Source organism: Lycium barbarum, chromosome 4, assembly GCF_019175385.1.
Source record: "Lycium barbarum isolate Lr01 chromosome 4, ASM1917538v2, whole genome shotgun sequence".
NCBI classification, from domain to species: Eukaryota; Viridiplantae; Streptophyta; class Magnoliopsida; order Solanales; family Solanaceae; genus Lycium; species Lycium barbarum.
In genome coordinates this window covers 139210546-139220545 of record NC_083340.1, presented here as the reverse complement: position 1 = coordinate 139220545, position 10000 = coordinate 139210546, and positions in this window count along the sequence as shown.

Sequence of the window (10000 nt, the reverse complement as noted above, 5' to 3'; positions counted from 1 at the left end):
TTTTGAGCAGTGGGCACACGAGGACTTGGTCTGTCAACATAAGCATTTAGGCCATTGTCAATTTTTTTCCTTTCATAATATATGCTTTTCGTTTTGCACCATTAAAGATAAAGATAGAAATAATCCAATTATGAGGGTGACATAATAATAAAGAAACTTTGTATTTTGTCATTTCTAGGTTTCAACTTCCTGTCAAGGTAGACTTTATTATCCCCTTTTGTTACATCTACTCTTTTGTTCATTCAATTGGTAAATGGTCCCTTTCTGAAACCTAATTGGATCTTTGTGAATAAGGCGTTTGGACAATATTTGGTTGAATTTGAAAAAAAAATAAAAAATTGACAATTATGTAGGATATAAATTTTATTTGGCAAAAAAAGGTTGAAGTTTATTATTTCACTTGAAGTGATTTTCAAACAAGTTATTTAATCTCAAATTCTTTATCTAAGTTGAATTTGAAATAACGTCATTTTCTAAGGGCATGTTCAATTTGATCTCATCTAATACCTGTATAGTCAATAAATATATTGATTTATTTATCCTTTATGTAAACATCAAACTCAAACTGAATTGCATGGGCTGAGGGCTAATTCACCTAGTGATTATTGTACTTTCCAATTGAGGTAGAGGGTTCAAACTCAGTAGAGTTAAAAAAAAATTGGATGCTACGCTGCTGATGGGATCATAGAGTGAGCTAATCCTCAACATTTATATTTTTTATTTTGTTGATGAATAAAATTAAAAAAATTAAAGAATTGATTTTTAGAGATATATATAGTTACAAGTTCAAGTGATGTGCTCAAACGTTTTGCCACAGTAACATGTTTAAGTTTTGAACATCATTGCCTAACAAGAATTACATTTCGAACGAGCTACGTGTATATAAATATCTATCTACTATTTTGATGAATTGTTAACCTATACAATATAAATTAATGTATATAATTTAAATCCCAGAATGTATTATTGTACGTGTTGGTTTTTAATATTTTAAAGACTCCGATTGGCACTATTTTTTTTAATAGGTTTTACACGGTGCAAATTCGAATTAATGAAGACTCAACGGATGAGAAACGAAAAAAGAACTTTTAAAAAGTAGTTGTGATAGTGGTGATCTTCATTGGGACCAAATGGTGGCCTTTTAAAATTATTGAAAGCGATTAAAATCGAATAAATTCAATTCGGAAATGCCAAATGAACTTATGAACTTCACGACCGTAAATCCGTAATGATTAATGAGTAATTATCAGTCATCATTGTTGAAAGTTGAAACAAACTCAATCAAGAGTTAGAAAAATTCAAAAGTAAGACAGCTTTTTCTAACTAAAGTAATGTGAGATAACAATGCAACCTTAAAATCCTATCATATTCTGATTAAGAGAGTTACTTAAGGGCGTGTTTAGGAAGCCACCCAGGTAATTGGAATTGGTTGTAATTAGGTGTAATTACACAGTTTGACCTGTTTGTTTGATCAGGTAATTACACAGTTAGGTGAAAATTGGTGTAATTGAGAGGATGTAATTACACTATCCAATTCTCAGGGGGGGGGAGCTGAGAATTGGGTGTAATTACAGGGTTACCTTTAGTTTATTTCTTTTTAATTTTATTTTAATTTCTTTTTTATTTCTATGATTTTATTTATTTATTTTATTTTAATTTCTTCTCTTTTCTGATTAATTTTTTATTTCTATTATTTAATTTATTTTTTATTTTTACTTTTTAATTGTTTTTATTTTTTAAAATATATTTTTATAGTATTTGTATTTCATTTCCTTTCCTCTCATTCCCAACCTTTACTTCTTGCGGTTCCATGTAATTGCTCGTATTTTTTAAAATTTTTAATTTTATTCATTTAGCATAACCGTGTTAATATTCTAATTTTTGAAACTATATCTCTTAATATTAGAAAGAATGAGTCATTAACAAATTTGACATATAATAAGTGATGTTATTAAAGTAGAATTTCGTTGTGAATGAAGTTATAGACTTATATTTTCCCTCTCTTTTGAATTATAGGAGTATTTACTTATGTTACATTGAAACTTACTTATGTAATGTTGGAATTTGACATGAGAGTATTATGTTAAATTTTTTTATTTTTTTATTTTGAATTTGGATTATATTTTCAATTTTAAAAATATTTGCTTTAGTGCTATTGACTTGTTATTTCACATTGCATGTTGTTTATTTTTCACTTGCAGTTGATAGAATTTTGTCAAACATTTGAATAATGTTATGGCATTATATTTATAAATATTCTTTTTTTGTCAAACATCCAATCCCATGATATTCTCTCAAAAAAGGTATGCTTTTAAGTTTTATAATCAATTAGAATTAAAATGTTATTAATTTGAAATTATATATCAATTATTTTTTACAATATTAGTTACAAATATATGATTATTAATTGACATATTTTCAAGAAACAATATATTATTAAATAACTAATTTAATATCATTTATAAAGGTACATATTTTTTAAAATATTAATTTTAAATTTTTTATAATCAAAAGTTATTTTTAAATTACTAACTGTGTAATTACACTTGTGCAACCAAACAACACGCTTGTAATTACACTGTAATTACATTATGACAAACAAACAGGTCGTTGTAATTACACTACTGTGTAATTACTAGGCTGTGTAATTACTACCCTAGTAATTACACCAATTCCAATTACCAGGTGGCTTTCCAAACAGGCCCTAAAAGTTTGGTAAAAGTTCACATCAACTATTGTTTCGATCAATAAAATACGAACGTAGTATTCGAATTCGTGACAGTAATTGTGGATCTTAACCACTAAACTGTATTACGAATGATAAAACAGATTAACAAAACTCTTATATTTCATAAGTGTGATGTGTCTGAAAACTGTTCTCTAATTGCTAAGAGAGTTGCTAATCAACTTATAATTTCTAACGAAATCTTCAACTTATGAAATTAATTTCTAAGTCAAATTATGAACTCGTACACTATATCAATTTCTTCAACTTATGAAATGAATTTCTAAGTCAAATTATGAACTCGTACACTATATCAATTAAGTCAAAATCAGTACGAAATATAACTACCTACTAATGTAACCTCCGTTATTTTTTTCAAAAGGTTTAGTTTCACTAACAATATATATAACTTAAACACTTACTTAGAAACTAAAAAGTATGACAACAAATTAAGGCTTCCGAACCATCCAATTCTTACTTTAATAATAACAGCCAAAATTGGAGGGTTAGATCCAAAACACCAGAGGTGAACCTATGAATTTTATTTTTAAAATTTGTAAAAAAAAAATTAAAAATAGTTATAAAGTGGGATAAAATTCAAAGTAAAATATTTCAATGACAATTAGGCCCCGTTTGTCCATAGATATAAAAAAAAAAATTACTTTTTTTTTTTGGAATTTTGGAGTTGGAGTTGTGTTTGGCCATAGTTTTTGAAATTGTAGTTTTTGGTGAAATGTAGTTGTAAAAAAGTGAAAAAAGTGATTTTTTTTTTTAAAACAAGTTTTTTGAATTTTCATGGCCAAACATTGATTTCAGAAAAAAGTGAAAAAAATTCCGGAAAAAAGTGAATAATTTTTATGGCCAAACGGCTACTTAATTAAAATATCTAAGTATAATAACCAACCTACACAATAAAATATTAAATTGATAAATGCTAAACTGTAGAAACTCTATATTTTATTAGTCAGAATTAGACATTTAAAATAAAGATTAAGAAGATCATATTTTATTATATACTCGATGAACAACCCAAGACGCAAAGTATGAATGAGATTTCGACTTAAACTGCATAGTTGGTAGGTAAGACTACTTCGGATATTAAATTAGTGACCTTTACAATTATTTTCATTTCGATTATACTATTTTAATTTGTGAGATCCAAAATTCACATCGTAATTAAAAAACATGGGACTAATCGAGTTTGATTAGGACTAGGGGTGTGCGTTCGGTTTGGCTATTTCAGGTTCGGTTTTTTGAAGGTGGACACCGAACACCGAACCAAATTAGTTCGGTTCAGTTCTTTCGGCTTCGGTTTTTTAAAGTTCGGTTCGGTTCGATTTCGGTTTTTTCAGTTTTTTTTTATATATATATATAATATTAGAAGCGATTCCCTTGACATTAATTCATATTCTCAAAAGCAATAAAACATAAAACTGATAAATTGAAATCAAAATCAAACAAACAGAATATACAAGAATAGAAAACTATAACCATGATATAGGATTACTAGGTGTTATATACATACCGTAAGAATAATTAAGAAAACACATAAAGGACATACATTAATCCTAAAGACACATCCTAGTTGCCTTCCTTAACATATTTGATTTTCTCAACTGAAGTAGAAAATTAGGGATACAAATGCAAAAGAGGGCTTATTACAATTGGGTTTTTTTGGCTTTAAACTTAATGGGCCTGGACTATTTTAATTTTTTTGGGTAATGTATTAAATTTCAGTGTGTGTTCGGTTTTTCGGTTCGGTTTTATCAAACTTCGGTTCGGCTATTTCGGTTTCGGTTTCTTGAAGGTGGACTCCAAACACCGAACCAAACTAGTTCGGTTCGGTCCGGTTTGTTGAAGTTTCGGTTCGATTCGATTCGGTTTCTCAGTTTTCGGTATTTATGCTCAGCCCTAATTAGGACGCCAAGCTTGATTTAGTTTGAGTAGCCAAATTGAAAACTTCGACCATAAATTAGCTTGTGGGTTCCACTTCTAGAAATGAAAAATTTCTTTAGTAGAAAACACTTTCTGTTTATAACTTGCTTGAATAGTATAGCTACTTATTGTTTCATAATATATCATGTAGTATTGCATTGTATTATTTAATAAATATAATATTTGAATATATTATATATTTTTTTTGTGTGTTTCATAATATCACGCACCAGAAATTTGAAGCAGGTACGGATATTGGTACTCTCTTTCTTATTTTATGTGACTCTTTTTACTATCCGCACGTTTGACTAATTTAATTGAGTTTCTTTTAACTATCCGCATGTTTGACTAATTTTTAAAACTAAACTGATTAGATTAACTCAATATTTTAAAATTAAAGTTTAGATAATAAAAATTATATGAAAGTACTATAAGTTGCAATTCTTCTCATGTTAATATGATGAAATGTTATATTTTGAAATATATTGATCAAAATTTATATAATTTGAATATCAAAAAAATAAATAATGTCACATAAATTAGTGCAAAAGAAAGTATTATAAAAAGGTAATATAAATGATAAAGTAGAATTATTAAATAAGTAGGGTAAGATGAGAAAAGAAAAAGGTTGAAGCTTTGTTTTCCTCTTTGAGTTTGACTACTTTAGTTGCTCTAACATAAGTCTTATTTAATCTTCAACAAACATTTCACCACCCAATAAGCTCCAACTCGAGAGCAAGAAGCAATGATGCAGTAGTCGTGCGAAACCAATATGCTTGGTTCCACTTATAGGATCAAATCAATACATTCTAAAAGAAAAGATTGAAATATCATCTCGTCGAGATCATCTATTTCATACCAAATTCGATCAATAGAATTACTTTTTTGAGAAAATACGAGACAAGATCTGATCAACTTAAATCGGTCATTACTTAGAATGACACTTTTCATCGTTACATAACAACAAATTTGACAATACAATATACTCTATTTGTCTCACTTTATATGACACACATATCTTTTTAGTCTGTTAAAAAGGAATGTTACCTTTCTATAATTAGAATTAATTCAACTCTAAAACTTCTCCTTTACCCTAATGAAATGATATATAACTACACAAATGTCTAAGATTTATTTTAGATCACAAAATATAAGTTTTGTTTTTTTTCTTTCTTAAATTTTGTGCTAAGTCAAATGGTGTCATATAAATTGAGAGTGACTGGGGGAGCAATAAAATTTAAACAACAACTAAATAAATACTAAATTTAAAAGTAACAACGCGATACATTACAATAAATTAACCATCCAAACAAGTTGTTTAATAGGTATAATGCAATTTGAATTAATAGAATCAATAAATTCCAAATGATTAAAAAACAAAACAAACCGTCAAGTTGCCGCTTGTACTATCCCAAATCACAACCACATAAGAACTTACGTTTGTTTTTTTCCTTCTATATTTATACAGCATCCTTAGATTAATTACATCACATAATTTATAGTTTGAATCTCGAAAAATAAAAAATGATATATAAATTGAAATAGATGTAGTATTATAAAAAGGTAATGTAAAGGGTAAAGTAAGAAGTAAAGCCAAGATGGGAAAAGTTCAAATTTACCTCCCTTTCAAAGATTAATCCTTAATTGTGTGATACATGGCGTCACCGCGAGCTAAATTTCTACCATTTAAAATAAGATCAAATTTGCTTTATTTCGTATAGTTCAGGGGCAAATTTGAGCCCAATCAGTAACAACGAGGACATATTTGACCCAACTATCAACGTAGGGAAAATATATTCCATCTCGCATAGTTCAAAGACAATTTTAAGCGTTTACTCTATTTAAAATAGCAATACGACACAATACAATAGATAATGAGCATCCAAACAAGTTATTTAATATGTCTAATGCAATATAAATTTTAAATTAATCGGATTATCACTAAATTTCTAATACCAAATGATTGAAAAACAAAAAAAACAGTCAAGTGGTGCCGCTTGTACTATCCATACCAAATACCAGCCACATAAGCACTGACGTTTGTTTAATTGTTTTTTCCTTATACATATTTAGCTACATGGATCGATTACGTACCCGTCATTTTTTTTTACACGTTCTTAAGAAAATATTAATTAAAAAGTAATTTAACTAAATGATTGTTAAGGATAAAAATGCAACCTAATAATTTATTATACCTTAGTTTCTGAAAGTAATAACTATTTCAGATCATTTATTTTTAGTGAAGAAGACAAGTAAAGTAGACTCGACGGAGTAGATATAATTTGATGGTTCTTATAAGCATTTTAATATTAAGAAAATGTCATATTAAAGTGCCTCTGTTACCATTTCATTGGTGGCAGAAAAATGACCATTTGGTTTTCCTTTGAAACTCATTTGGCCATCTGTACGTATTAGAGTCAAGAAAGTGACCATTACTTTTATTTATTTTCTTTGTAACCTCCTGCTCATTAATCACCCACATTCATCCTCTTTAATCTTGTAATTCATGTTACCTCTAAGCAATTATTCTTCTATTATCTATCTATTTTACTACTCCATTCATATCCTATTCAATTCAAGGATGATTTTCTTAGCTATAAATAGTTAGTCATCCTTACTTTGTGGGTGTGGAGAAAAATATAGAGTGCATGAAAAGTAAGTTAACAAAGAGAGTTTTATTTAGTTGAAGGAAGGTGTTCTTTTGGTGGAGTTTTGGACTCAACATCTTGTCTAGAGTTTGTTGAGTTGCACGACGTTGTCGGGAACAAGATCTTGGAGGAGACAAGTTAGGAAGATAACTGCTGGATCGATAAAGATTTGCTGCAGTGAGCTTGAATATCTCCTTAAAAAGAGCGAGATATGTGTGTCACAGCCTGAAGATATTTTATTTCTTCATTTTATTTTTCAATTGTAATTGTACTTTCAGTTGTATTTTCGCCAACATAATTCAATATAAAATTTTGAATATAATTATACTCCACCTGATTCAAATTATCTATCGTGTTTTTTTATTACACGCTTCTTAATAAAATATTAACTAGAATGGGATGTTTACTATTTTATCTTTTATTTATATTTTAAGATATAATTTTTCTTCATTTAATTTTTACTTAATTTATGTGTCAATCTCCCCACAATTGAGGTGTTTGTGGTCTTCAAGAAAAATTACTACAAAAGGTAAAATAGGAACAATTTTTTTAATCTTAAACTTTAAGAAATGACAAATAACTTGAGAAACTATATTTTGAAAAACATGATAAACAATTTGAGACGGAAGAAGTAAATTCAAATGCCTAATGATTAAAAGACAAAAAAAAAAAAAAAAAAACCTCAAGTGGAGTAAAATTCCGTTTAGCTACATGGATCGAAATGAATCTATTGTTTTATCTTGCTGCTCCGGCAGTTTTGGTTTACATGATTAATTACGTCATGTCTATGTTTCTACTCAAATATTTTCCGTTCATATGGGTAATCTTGAACTTGCTGTTGCTTCACTTGGAATAAATTTATAATATTAGCAAAAAATATAAGATACGGGTGGTGGTATTACATTAAAAAGTAATGTAAATGATAATTACTCTTTTCGTGACAAATTATCCGTCGCGATTCTTTTTTACACGTTTATTAAGAAACACTAGTCTCAGTGTAAGCGCTTTGCGCATGACCAAAACCCGTACATCATTCGACAGCAAACACTACAAAAAAGAATTGGACTTAGCTACGACTTCATTGTAATAAATATTAGGAAAATTATTAATTTACAGTTTTATTTAAAGGATAAAAGGCCAACAACATTTCGCTAGGTTGCCAAAAATAACGGGAGTTCTTTATTGTTCTAAAATATATATTATTAGTGTTATAAAAAAGAAGGACTCATATGGCAAAATGATTCTTTATTATTTAATATTTATTATTAGTGTTATAAAAAAGAACTCCTGCGGCAAAAAGACTTTTATGGCCGGTTTATCTTGTCAAAAGTAACGGGAGTTCTTTATTATTCCAAAAATATAGTATACATTAGTGTTATAAAAAAGGACTCCTACGACAGTTTTTTATTTGCCAAAAAAACCTGGAGGTTTTTATAAAAAAAATATATATATCTATGGCAGTTTTTAATTTGTCAAAAATAATGGGAGTTTTTTACTTTAAAAAAAAATATTATTAGTGTTTATGCATAAGTACAATTTATCCAACTTAAAATACACTTTTGTCCTACAAAACCTATACTAATAGTATAGGAAAAATCGGAAATATAGACAGAACAAACCAACTAAAACAAACTACAAAGCAAATTAATGGAATAAAATTATCATGAACAAATACCCAAATATGATTCAAGACTGACGACAAATGTTCAAACTTTAAAAAACAGCTCTCCTCGTGTAAATATTTAAGTGCTTATTTGGAGGATACAAATAATTAACCTTCTCTTCCTTTGGACTCAAATTTATTGATTTCGTTACAACATTAGTTCCTACATAATTTTACAATAAACAACATAAATAAAAGAATTTTGATATCAAAAAAAAAAAAAAAAAAAAAAAGAGGAGGAGAGATTTTATGAAACTCACTGTTCCAGGGAGTCCAAAACTATTTCAAATAAGTTTTTTTTTATCAACTCATAATTTTGTCCAACCTCCCATGAATTAGGGTTTTTACGAAAGAAACATCATCATCCACCTCACAGTTGGAGTCTCTCCCACCAATTTGGTGTAGTTCCACTTGTCGTTGTCCCTACATAAAATTGCAAACGAAAACATATAATCAATTAATCATGAGCAAAGCATACAATAGATCTATACACAATTGAATCAAAATTCATTCTAGATATTGTAAACGGAGGAGTGCTACTTGTGTCCTAGTAAATGAAGGAGTCCTTATGTCTTTATAAAGAAGTATTACCATAATTTGAGTTGGAAAGTAATTGGAGTGGACAAAGTTGTGGTCGATTTGACTGTTAAGTCCTAAATATTAGTAAAAGTTAAGATTTTTTAGTTTTCCAAAAAATATGCCAAAAATAACGGTGGGTTGTGGGTTTTTTTACTTGTTCAAAAAATATGTATATTATTAGTGTTTATGCATAATTATACATATATTTAATGAAGAAAATAGTAAATGATAATTTTATTTATTATAGAGTCTTTTAATGAAGAACAAAAAGTTTAATCAATATTTCTAAGATCATTTGTACCTATATAAAATAAGTTTTTCGTTGTTATGTAATAATGAATCTAATAGTATGATATATTAAAATTTAAGTAACAGTACAAGTGTGGTATTTGTAGTAACAATAAAATACAATACAATAGGTAACAACTAACAACGATCCAAACAATCTGT